This window comes from Schistocerca americana, chromosome 1 (genome assembly GCF_021461395.2).
Source record: "Schistocerca americana isolate TAMUIC-IGC-003095 chromosome 1, iqSchAmer2.1, whole genome shotgun sequence".
Classification (NCBI taxonomy): Eukaryota; Metazoa; Arthropoda; class Insecta; order Orthoptera; family Acrididae; genus Schistocerca; species Schistocerca americana.
In genome coordinates, this window is record NC_060119.1 from 448,309,997 (window position 1) to 448,323,383 (window position 13,387).

Genomic DNA, 13,387 nt, shown 5'->3' on the forward strand with positions numbered 1-13,387 from the left:
AAGCCAACAATGTGGCCCACACGTTCTTGTGAAATGCCGATTGTGCTTGCAATTTCACTATGAGTGAAATCAATCTATCAACATTTTGCTTATGAAACTCGATGGTTGCTGTCACAGGACGTCCAGCTCTTTGTCAAGCAGGTCAGCATCATTAAACTTACTCGCCCAACGAAGCACAGTACTCACAACACAATCACCATAAACTGCTTTCATTCTCTGATGAATCTCCTTTGGGGTGACACCTGCTGTCAAGAATTCAATTACTGTACGCTGCTTAAATCGCGTTGAACGACCGTCTGCGCAGGATTCCGTACTTTACACTGTAACAGCACAATTGTTCAATGATAAGCCTTCCCGCCAACTGGAGCTGTAGAGAAGATTCACAAGCTGCGACATCGTCGCGAAAAAACACAGTGACCCGTATATGTAATAAGTTTCCTTTAATTTCCGTCTATGGTCACAATTTTGTTCTGTTTGACAGATTACCAGTTACGGTCTTTAATGACCATCATCAGATCTGTCTCATCTGCATTAGGTCTTTCATTTTATGAGACAGATCTGATGATGGTCATTAAAGACCGAAACCGGTAATCTGTCAAACAGAACAAAATTGTGACGATGGGCGGAAATTAAAGGAAACTGTAGAGAAGAGGCTACGGAACAAGGCAGTACCTGCCGCATACCAATGCTGCCAACTTTGAAGAGTTACGTAGGTGGAGGCATTACTTTTCAGTTAACCCCCGTATGTCCTTCATCCTCGTACAGCTAGAACCGACTCCCATGACTGAAGACAAAGAGAGCCATTTCATTCCCCAGTCGACTCTTTCACGACACCTTTGTAGCCGCGCTTGATGCTACCGTGGGTGTCACACGTCATATCAGTTCTGATGCTAGCCGACGATTCCCAATTGTACTTGGCCAAACAGCAAATGCAATATGCGCTCAGATTTCTTCCCTGGATAAGAGCCATCGACCACTGCTGTTCTCACAATGCGCCTTTTTATGGATGTCTAGTATGTCATCTAATGGTGTGGGAATCTTCTACAGACCAGTAGTGAAAGCAGCGAAACACTGTGCCCAACACGTGTAGCAATCCGTCGATACGTCCATCCAGGTTCACGTAGCCCGTAATGCGACACTTCTCAAGCGTTTTTGTATTTGATGACGAACTGCAGTTTCAAATACTGAAATTTGCTGCTGAAACTGAAGCTAACTGTAATTGTTATAGATGCACTGCCTAAAGTGACATACGATAATTTATACCGGAAAGGACTGGGACACGGATTTCTCGCTTATCACGAACGGTCACCTTGCCATTTAGGCTATCCGAGCTCGCCCTTCGCACAGACCAAAACATCCATATGTCACACGCTTACCTATTTCTTCTCATCGGTTATTAATTCATTGTCGTGTGCGTCGGTCCCAGGAACGTGTTAGGATGGCCTAAGTGGTAAGGCGACCACTTGTGTAAGTAGGAAGCTCGTGTTCGAGTCCCAGTCTGGCACAAATTTTTCATATGTCACATTAGATAGTACATCTATATTTATACACTTAAGCTGAGTTTCTGGAATAAATTTCACTGCTCGAATGGCTGAAGTTGTTCTACACGAGTACGTTCTCATCGCAGGAGCATTGTTGTATCCTAAGATCAATGTTGCACATACTGTTCACCTCTAAGCTCAGCACAGTTACTGCCTGAAGAATCAAAACAGGCGGCGCACAGATAGTCCTCCAGAGCAATATCTGATCGCCGATGACCGTTAAAAATGAATCACTAACACAAAAACCCCTCGTGATGCACACATTACTCCCCTGAACATAGTCCTTGAAAGTGTAGCTTTTTTTCGATTGTACAGTATATAAACCCACGAGATTGGCTGCCGACCAGATTACAGCAGTTATTCCGTCGTAGAGCCCGTGTGCTACCAGCAGGACACGAAGCAGCATACAGCGCCCTCTGCTGGCCGCCGTACGTGCAGTGGGGGTGGGGGTGGGGGTGTGCAGCGGGCCCGCGGGGGTGAGTTAAAGCGATAACGCGGCAGCGCTTGCGCGTGATGGCCAATTTCCTGCCACCCCGGCCCTAATCTCATGACTACCGATGGCACAATCGCTGCGACTTTATTGGGACGATCACAATTACCCCAAGACCCGAAACAAGCTCGCAGCGGGCTTTCGACGGAACGGCGCCGCAGTGCGCGAGCGCTGCTCACACGTGATGAGTCCAGCTTTTACGGCTGTCGCTTACAAACAATACGCGCGCTTGCCGCCAGTGCAGTTAATTAATACCTAGAAGATACCAACTCTCTCGGGCTTAGAGTTTCGAGCGAGCGTTGCAGTTTCCATACTCGAACCAAACAGCATAGCAAATGCTTTATTTTTTTTCTTTTCTCAGTCAGTCGCCCTACTTTGTTTCGCCCACTCTTTACTGCTTCTACCATATTCCTCTTTCTCTACCGCACCCTCTCCCTCTGCCCTTCTTCTCCGTTCATCACTCCCAGGGCAAGTCTACACCGAGGTGACAAAAGTCATGGGATAGCGATATCCACAAACACAGATGGCCGTAGTATCGCGAACACAAGATACAAAACCGCAGTGCATTGGTGGAGCTGTCATTTGTACTCAGGTGATGCATTTGGAAAGTGATTCATTTGAAAATGTTTCCGATGTGATTATGGCCTATGGCCCCACGAAGGGAATTAACAGACTCTGAACGCGGAATGGTAGTTTGTACTAGACGCATGGGGATACACATACTATTTCTAAAATCGTTAGGAAATTCAATATTTCAGGATCCACAGTGTCAAGAGTGTGCCCAGAATGCCAGATTTCAGGCGTTATCTCTCACCACGGACAGCGCAGTGGCTGATGGCCTTCAGTTAATGACCGTCAACGACGGCGTTTGCGTTTAGTTGTCAGTGCTAATAGACAAGCAACACTGCGTGACATAATCACGGAAATCAATGTGGGACGAACTTGTCCGTTGGGACAGCACAACAAAAATTGGCGTTAATGGGCTGTGGCGCCGGCCGGGGTGGCTGAGTTGTTATAGGCGCTACAGTCTGGAACCGCGCGACCACTACGGTCGCAGGTTCGAATTCTGCCTCGGGCATGGATGTGTGTGGTGTCCTTAGGTTGGTTAGGTTTCAGTAGTTCTAAGTTCTAGGGGACTGATGACCTCAGATGTTAAGTCCCATAGTGCTCAGACCCGTTTGAACCATTTTTTTGGGCTGTGGCAGCAGACGACCAACGAGAGCGCCTTTGCTAAAAGCACGACATGACCTGCAGCGCATCTCCTGGGCTCGCGACCATTTCGGTTGGATCCTAGACGACTGGAAAATCCTGACATGGTCTGATAAGTCCCTATTTCAGTTGGTAATAGCTAAGAACAGGGTTCGAGTGTGGCGCAGACCGCACAAAGCCAAGGACCCAGGTTGTCAACTAGACACTGTGCAAGCTGATGGTTCCATAATGCTGTGGGATGTATTTACATGGAATGGACTGGGTCCCCAGGTCCAGCTGAAGTGTTGACTGGAAATGGTTACACTCAGCTACTTGCAGACCATTTGCAGCCATTCAGGGACTTCATATTCCCAAACAGCGATGGTATTTTTATGGATGACAATCCGCCATGTCATCGGACCACAATTACTCGCAATTGATTTGAAGAACATGTTGGACAATTGGAGAAAATTACACCACTGGCCATTAAAATAGCTACACCACGAAGATGACGTGCTACAGACGCGAAATTTAACCGACAGGAAGAAGATACTGTGATATGCAAATGATTAGCTTTTCAGAGCATTCACACAATGTTTGCGCCGGTGGCGACACCTACAACGTACTGACATGAGGAACGTTTCCAAACGCAGTTGTCCGGCGTTGCCTGGTGAAACGTTGTTGTGATGCCTCGTGTAAGGAGGAGAAATGCGTACCATCACGTTACCGACTTTGATAAAGGTCGGATTGTAGCCTATCGCGATTGCGGTTTATCGTATCTGCATGGCTGTAACGGATCGTGCAGACACGTTTCGATCCCTGAGTCAACAGATGGGGACGTTTGCAAGACAACAACCATCTGCACGAACAGTTCGACGACGTTTGTAGCAGCATGGACTATCAGCTCGGAGACCATGGCTGCGGTTACCCTTGAAGCTGAATCACAGACAGGAGCGCCTGCGATCGTGTACTCAACGACGAACCTGGGTGCACGAATGGCAAAACTTCATTTTTTCGGATGAATCCAGGTTCTGTTTACAGCATCATGATGGTCGCATCCATGTTTGGCGACATCGCGATGAATGCACATTGGAAGCGTGTATTCGTCATCGCCATACTGGCGTATCACCCGGCGTGGTGGTATGGGGGTGCCATTGGCTACACGTCTCGGTCACCTCTTGCTCGCATTGACGGCACTTTGAACAGTGGACGTTACATTTCAGATGTGTTACGACCCGTGGCTCAACATTCGATCCCTGCGATCCCTACATTTCAGCAGGATAATGCACGACCGCATCTTGTAGGTCCTGTACGGGCCTTCCTGGATACATAAAATGTTCGACTGCTGCCCTGGCCAGCACATTTTCCAGATCTCTCATCAATTGAAAACGTCTGGTCAATGGTGGCCGAGCAACTGGCTCGTCACAATACGCTAGTCACTACTCTTTATGAATTGTGGTATCGTGTTGAAGGTGCATGGGCAGCTGTACCTGTACACGCCATCCAAGCTCTGTTTGACTCAATGCCCAGGCGTATTAAGGCCGTTATTACGGCCAGAGGTGGTTGTTCTGGGTACTGATTTCGCAGGATCTATGCACCCAAACCGAGCGAGGTGGCGCAGTGGTTAGCACACTGGACTCGTATTCGGCAGGACGACGGTTCAATCCCGCGTCCGGCCATCCTGACTTTGGTTTTCCGTGATTTCCCTAAATCGCTCCAGGCAAATTCCGGGATGGTTCCTTTGAATGGGCACGGCCGACTTCCTTTCCCATCCTTCCCTAATCCGATGAGACCGATGACCTCGCTGTTTTGTCTCTTCCCTCCAAACAACCAAACCAAACCTATGCACCCAAATTTCGTGAAAATGTAATCACATGTCAGTTATAGTATAATATATTTGTCCAATTAACACCCATTTATCATCTACATTTCTTCTTGGTGTAGCAATTTTAATAGCCAGTAGTGTATTTGGCCACCAATACCGCCCAAGGTCAATCCCATTGACGATTTATGGGACGTAATCGAGAGTTCAGATATGGCACATAGTCCTGCACCGGCAACACTTTCGCAATTTTACTGGCAGCATAGCTCAATATTTCTGCAGGGGACTTCCAACGACTTGTTGAGTCCTTGCCACGTCGAGTTGCTTCACTACGCGGGGTAAAAAGGAGGTCCGAAGCGATAGAGACAGTACGTTTTTTTACTGTTGTTCCGACACTTTTTGTTACACTTATTTTTAAGTGTTCCTCCATCAGCGCATAAAAATTTGAGACTGGATTAGCAAAAAATAGACAACAGCTAAGACGACGATTTTCAATACTTATGTGTTCTACATAGTATCCCCCCACTTGGGTAGAATGCGCAGAACGTTCATATAAATAGCGAAACTGTTAGAAAAGTCCTTCCTTGCGATGTTTAGCATGGGCGTCACGTTGGCCTGACTATCGTTTATGTCGTCAGAGAGTTAGACTCTTAATGTGAATTTCGGCACTTTGTTGTTTTGTGATTGTTTCGTGTTGATAACACCAAATCTCGTCATCCGTGATGACTGTTTTGTTCGGGAGTGAATGTGTGTAGGACTAATTCTGCACACACTTGCCACTTCTTCAGGAGATTCTGGAGTATGTCTTGAGCACTTGATTTTGAGATTTGTGACACAGCAACGTTGACATACTGTAGAATGCGAATCTGTTGTCCACAGTTGTTAGTTCGACTTTGCACTGTAATGGCACTTGTCGGAATTCGACTGTGGCATGATCGTAACGTATTAGGATTGCTCTTTATTGTTCCGCTACATTGCTGTGTATGTCGGTGACAATCCCACCTCTCATACGAACATGAAATGAATGGCTTAGAAAGAGCGAACTCGGCATGCATGATCTTAACATATAACACTATGCGCCAACAGAACAAGTAGTCCTGCCACGGAAAAAGTCACGTTAACACTATTATATGGGGAACTGTGCATGTATTATAGACCTACTGTGTGACTAATGAGGTACTAAATCAGACTATTAGTTCTTTTCCTAAGAATTTTCTACCTGTTAGAAATAAACGCAGTACAAATGGAATAATAATGAATCTAGGGCATTTCTGTACCAAGTTCATTAAGTGGTTTGTCTAATGGATTCACGGTCGCCAGCCTGTCTAGGAAAATAAATAGATAAGTTTCAGAAAAGTAGAAGAAGTAAATTTGGCCTAGTCCCCCGCTGTTCCCTAACACAACTTCTCAAATAACTGTATTTTTTCAGGATATGGTTTTGAGAAAGAAACAGAACTCTTTCAGCTACTACACCCATACGCATATACAGGGTGGTCCATTGATAGTGACCGATCCAAGTATCTCACGAAATAAGCATCAAACGAAAAAACTACAAAGAACGAAACTCGTCTAGCTTGAAGGGGGAAACCAGATGGCGCTATGGTTGGCCCACTAGATATACCAAATGGATATCGACAGCTATTTTTTTTTAATAGAAACCCCCATTTTCATTACATATTCGTCTATTACGTACAGAAATATGAATATTTTAGTTGGACCACTTTTTTCGCTTTATGAAAGATTGCGCTGTAATAGTCACAAACGTGTAAATACGTGGTATCACGCAACTATTCCGCCAGTGCGGACAGTATTTGCTTCGTAATACATTACCCGTGTTAAAATGGACCGTTTACCAATTGCGGGGAAGGTCGATATCGTGTTGATGTATGGCTATTGTGATCAAAATGCCCAACGGGTGTGTGGTATGTATGCTGCTAGGTATCCTGGACGACATCATCCAAGGGTCCGGACCGTTCGCCGGATAGTTACGTTATTTAAGGAAACAGGAAGTGTTCAGCCACACGTGAAACGTCAACCACGACCTGCAACAAATGATGATGCCCAAGTCGGTGTTTAGCTGCTGTCGCGGCTAATCCGCACAACAGTAGCAGAAAAATTGCGCAAGAATCGGGAATCTCAAAAACTTCGGTGTTGAGAATGCTACATCAAAATCGATTGCACCCGTACCATATTTCTATGCACCAGGAATTGCATGGCGACGACTTTGAACGTCGTGTACAGTTCTGTCACTGGGCACAAGAGAAATTACGGGACGATGATAGATTTTTTGCACACGTTCTATTTAGCGACGAAGCGTCTTTCACCAAGAGCGGTAACGTAAACCGGCATAACATGCACTATTTGGCAACGGAAAATCCACGATGGCTGCGACAAGTGGAACATCAGCGAGCTTGGCGGGTTAATGTATGGTGCGGCGTTATGGGAGGAAGGATAACTGGCCCTCATTTTATCGATGGCAATCTAAATGGTGCAATGTATGCTGATTTCCTACGTAATGTTCCACCGATGTTACTACAAGATGTTTCACTGTATGACAGAACGGCGATGTACTTCCCACATGATGGATGTCCGGCACATAGCTCGCATGCGGTTGAAGCGGTATTGAATAGCATATTTCATGACTGGTGGATTGGTCGTCGAAGCACCATACCATGGCCGCACGTTCACCGGATCTGACGTCCCCGGATTTCTTTCTGTGGGGAATGTTGAAGGATATTTACTGTCGTGATCCATCGACAACACCTCACAACATGCGTCAGGGCATTGTCAATGCATGTGCAAACATTACGGAAGGCGAACTACTCGCTGTTGAGAGGAATGTCGTTACACGTATTGCCAAATGCATTGAGGTTGACGAACATAATTTTGAGCATTTATTGCATTAATTTGGTATTTACAGGTAAACATGCTGTAACAGCATGCATTCTCAGAAATGATAAGTTCACAAAGGTACATGTATCACATTGGAACAACCGAAATAAAATGTATCTACGTTCTGTATTTTAATTTAAAAAACCTACCTGTTACCAACTGTTCGTCTAAAATTGTGAGCCATATGTTTGTGATTATTACAGCGCCATCTATCACGAAGCGAAAAAAGTGGTCCAACTAAAACGTTCATATTTCTTTACGTACTACATGAATACGTAATAAAAAATGGGGGTTCCTATTTTTAAAAAAAAAACGCAGTTGATATCCGTTTGACCTATGGCAGCGCCATCTAGCGGGCCAACCATAGCGCCATCTGGTTTCCCCCCTCAAGCTAGACAAGTTTCGTTCTTTGTAGTTTTTCCGTTTAACGCTCATTTCGTGAGATATTTGGCCGGGTCACGGTCAATGGACCACCCTGTATAGTTTTGCTCTAGAAAAGCTACAAATTTTTATTGATGAGTATGTGCTAAAAGAATCACTTATAGCCTTGTCCGCCGGCGGTAGCTCAGTGGCTGCCGGCACGGTAGCTCACCGTGTTCGGTCAGAGGGTTAGCTTCCCTCTGTAATAAAAAAAGACTGAGTTAATCGATCAACAACGAACTTAAAAGGATATCTTACGACGTCCGCCCCGAGCAGATTCAACGAATAAAAGCGAATAAAATGAGATTAAAAAAAAAAAAAAAGTGGTCAGCGCGACAAAATATCACTCCTAACGGCCCGGGTTCGATTCCCGGCTGGGTCGGAGATTTTCTCCGCTCAGGGACTGGGTGTTGTTTTCTCCTAATCATCATCATTTCATCCCCATCGACGCGCAAGTCACCGAAGTGGCGTCAAATCAAAAGACTTGCACCCGGGGAACGGTTACCCGATGGGAAGCCCTAGTCACACGACATTTACATTTTACTTATAGCCTTTGTATTCACATAGTGTAAGTTAGCTCAACTCAGTTTTAGTGTTAGGAGCGCCCTTAACCTACACTTTAATGGGCTAAATTATGTTTCGTCGAATTCCCTGAATTCCACGTAAATGTAAGTACCATTCTCGCCAAACTACAGATGGCCAGACGAGGATTATTCAGTTGGGTACGTCCAAAGAAAAACAGTACGGTAACTGAATCCACCTTCTCATATACACGAGCGCCAAACTTCTATATTTGTGATTTATTTAAAACATTGATCTAATTCTTTATGAATAACCATGGGTAATAATAAGCAGAAATTAGTTTTCTTCAAGTATTAATTGTTTTTTCACACATTTAAATTTATTCTGTTGTTTATACTTTCAAGTAGAGTTTTTTTTTCAAATTTTATTTAGAAATCAGGTAGAATCCGAATCATGAAGTAGGTATACTTGAGGGATTAAAACAGTTTCCAAAACTCCACCAATTTTTCAAAGGAACCCCCTGTTTTGGATCTAATGTTACTGGCATTTTTTTCTGCCGGTAGCTTACTTTGGTGTTGGGCACTGATGTTTCGCGGAACCAGAACACAGGTGTTGGCAGCCAGGCGCGTGGTCGCATTGCAAAAGTTGGCCGTTATCGGTATTCTTATTGTACGGCCGACGTACAGAACATAACGCTAACGAGAGCGCCGCATTTGATGAGATTTAATTTTACCCTGACGCAAGCTGTGCTGAGAAAGCCGACGTGTCGTGAGTTATTGTGGAGACACAAATTTCTTCGAACAACCGTTGATTTCTTTGAGGATGTTACGCGTAACGGGAGGAAAATAGATTCTTGAGCATAGAATGAAAGGTTATAACCGGACTCTGCGACTGCGAACGAAATATTTCGGGGACCTATTTTTGCATCAGTTAATCCGAAGAGCCAAATTTACATCTACAGACTAAATCATATGAAATGCAGAACTGTGAATTCCAAATCAGATGTGTTTTATTTCAACCAGATAGGAACCTTGAGCCGCATTTCGATGAATAAACTCGCAATACCGAAACTTAACCTACAAACTTTACTAATTCCAAACTTTCCAATGAGTTAGCGTAGTACAGAAATTTTGACTGTGACCCTGTTTGTTGAGGATTTACAGGATATTGTTAGATGCAAATCCCATTAACAGATGCGAGCCTTTCTACCGGTTAATCGACGTATACCTAAATCTGAGAAACTCTAATAGCTTTCCGGTAGAGGGAGCATACTGATTGACCGAGTGAGCGTACACATCACGCCATCTGCAGTTCATTAGTGGAATTTCCAGTTCCCACCCCTCACTATAGCTCCCACGTCACGGTTGGGTTTGCCTCCCTTACACGTTGTAAAAGATCACTTCATTATGTCGTACAAACAATGGTTCATACGATCTTGTATTCCAGTAGCAGAACAGTATTCCTTATTCCAAACAGATGTGTTTGACCGTGTGCAGCTCCCTGAAAGGCAGGTTGTACCATCATCTCGGAAACACCTTTTGCAATGACCAGCAGGACGTAAGGTTGACAACAGTAATGAAAATGAAAAACGAAATATCAGTTATTTAACTGTTGCGTAGCATGTAGGAGATAAAAACAGAGGTTTTCTTGACAGATTCAATTTTCCACTCCATCTAATATATTTCGCTCACCAGCGCGCACTGGCAAGTTGTAAACATCATGTGAAAATGCCATACTGTCGCAGTCTGTATTGGCGGGCCGGTGTTTCTTTAATGTGTAACAACTGACGCAGCCCACAAGTAACCGCTTCCGAATTTTGTTTTGATATTTAAAGCATGTTTGATTATTCTAATTGGCTCGAGTCGATGTTATGTCCCTATTAAAACGGAAGTTCGGCTGTGAACTTAATTACATTATCTTTTGGTAACAGGAGCAGTGCACCACGTGCGTTTTGTCTATTTCATTTGGTTTATTGGGTTTATATGGATCTCATATATGTAAATTACCAAAAAAATGTTGTTCTCTCTTATTAACTGTAAATATGAAAGTTATATTTCAACTACGATTCATTTGGAGGAATAAAATTGAGGAGCAATAATTATTAACGGAATAAATGTTCAAATGTGTGTGAAATCTTACGGGACTTAACTGCTAAGGTCATCAGTCCCTAAGCTTATACACTACTTAACCTAAATTATCCTAAGAACAAACACACACACCCATGCCCGAGGGAGGACTCGAACCTCCGCCGGGACCAGTCGGGAGTAAATGAATCACAAATCTTATAAAGCAGTAGTATATATATATATACATCGTTTCCGTTTCTTAAGTCTACTGTGTATTCAGTCTATCATGAAAGCCATGGAAGTAAGTATCAAGTTAGTTACAAAAAGGCATGGAAGTAACTTTTACTATATATATATATATATATATATATATATATATATATATAGATATATATATATATATATATATATATATATATATATATATATAGTAAAAGTTACTTCCATGCCTTTTTGTAACTAACTTGATACTTACTTCCATGGCTTTCATGATAGACTGAATGGTTGAATGGTTATTGGGTATAATCTAAGAGGTTCTTCAACTGCAGTGAAAGATAGATCCTATAGATTGTAATATTATTTCGCCTAGAAAAGTGTTCCTTCGGATATCAAGGACGATTTAATTCCTGCGATAGCTTTTCCTCTAGCACAGTTTCCCAAAAACGAGATTTATTAACTGATTTGATAGTCTATGACATATTAAACGGGCTCTCAAAATGGAAATCAGCTACCAGAGGTTAAATGGTCGAATTATTTAATTTGCATGTCTTCGCAGTGGTCAATTTCTGACCGAGGCTGTGCGTCTACAGATGGCTGTAGCTCGTTTAAGTTTGTAAAGTGTCATTAGATGCCGTTTGAAGTGAAATATAATTAATGTTCTGGTATAGCTGAAACATTTCTAGGTTTTATCAAATTGCATACAAACAATGCTCGCAACGGGCTATAAACCTGTTTTGACCATTTCTGTCATAAGCAGCACGAACAGAAAAAGGTTTTCTGCTAAATATTAAGGGGGGCAGTTCAGTGTGCAGACAGAGACTTTATATTTGTTAACCGACCGTGGATGCCAGTTGGATGTATCAGTAGATCAGGTTTCCCTAGGCATGGCCTGCACCTCAGTAGGTATGGGAAGGGGAGTCTGGAAAACCTTATAGGTGACAGTGTAGTGGGTGGTGGTGGGATCACTCATGGAAAAATTCCTGTAGTTGTTGGTGTTAGAGGTGCACCTTTTTTTAGATTGATGTCAGCTGATAAATATACGTCTTAAAGGAAATCCGTCTAACTAAGGGCTCACCTTCAGAGGATGTCATGTTTCCAAGCAGAGAAGGAATTAGCGTATTTCATCAAAATATTAGCGGTATCAGAGATAAAGTTAGTAAACTGCTTATAGATGTTGGCTCAGAAATTATTGGTACGTCAGAGCATCACTTAAATAATTTGACAGTTCAGAGACTTCCTTTACCAGGATACAAATTAGCTGGCTGTCTTTCAAGGAGTTCCTTGCGGGGTGGGGGAATGGCTGTGTGCGTAAAGAACAGTATTCCATTTGAGTCCATAGACCTACCGCGGCACTTCGCCGAACAGATATTTGAATGTTGCGCAGGAACAGTTGAATTTAATGTAACTAAACTTCTAATTGTTGTGTATAGATCCCGTAACTCTGACTTCAGAGCATTTCTGCTAAAGCTAGAGAGGGCTCTTGATTCACTTTGTAGGAAGTACACCCAGTAGGCCCAGAAGAAGGCCACTGCAATCATGAGCGCAACGTTGGTTTTCTCCAGCAGTAGTTTTATATAATATGACGCGGTACCATACCCAGAAAACGTTTATGTCGACTGACTCTGTCCGCAGAAGCCTACGCAGTTATAAATGCTTGTCTCCTTACTAATACTGCTTCTTGTTTGTCACATTTTCAGCTTTCAACTCGTATGCACAATTTTTTTAATGTCCATGTTTGCAAAAAACTTACCTGTGTGTTCTTTGTTAGCCCACAAACATATGCATCGTGGAAAGAAGCAAAGTATGCTATCTTATCTTGAGCATGTCAACAAAGTGAATGACTATTGAAATGTCAAAGAAACAGAATTGCATAGAGATATACCTCCACGGAGAATAGAGTTCTTACTTTATTACGCTGTCATTGCATTAGGTTTACTGTAGTTTACACATCTTTGAAATTTACCTATGATGTGTCTTTCAGTGTGTGGCCAATATCAGCAATTCCAACATTGTACTATGCCATAAACGTGATTAGTCAACGGCGTTACCGCAGTAGGAGCACCGATTCTCGCCAGCTCACCATACTTAGGTGCAGTCGCTTTCGGCTAGCACTTGGATGAGTCACCGTCCGGGCTGGCGAGCGCTGTTGGCAAGCAGTTGCGCTCTGCCCTTCTGACGCGAATGGAGGAGCTGCCTGACTGGAAGGGCGGCTACGGTCACGAAAACT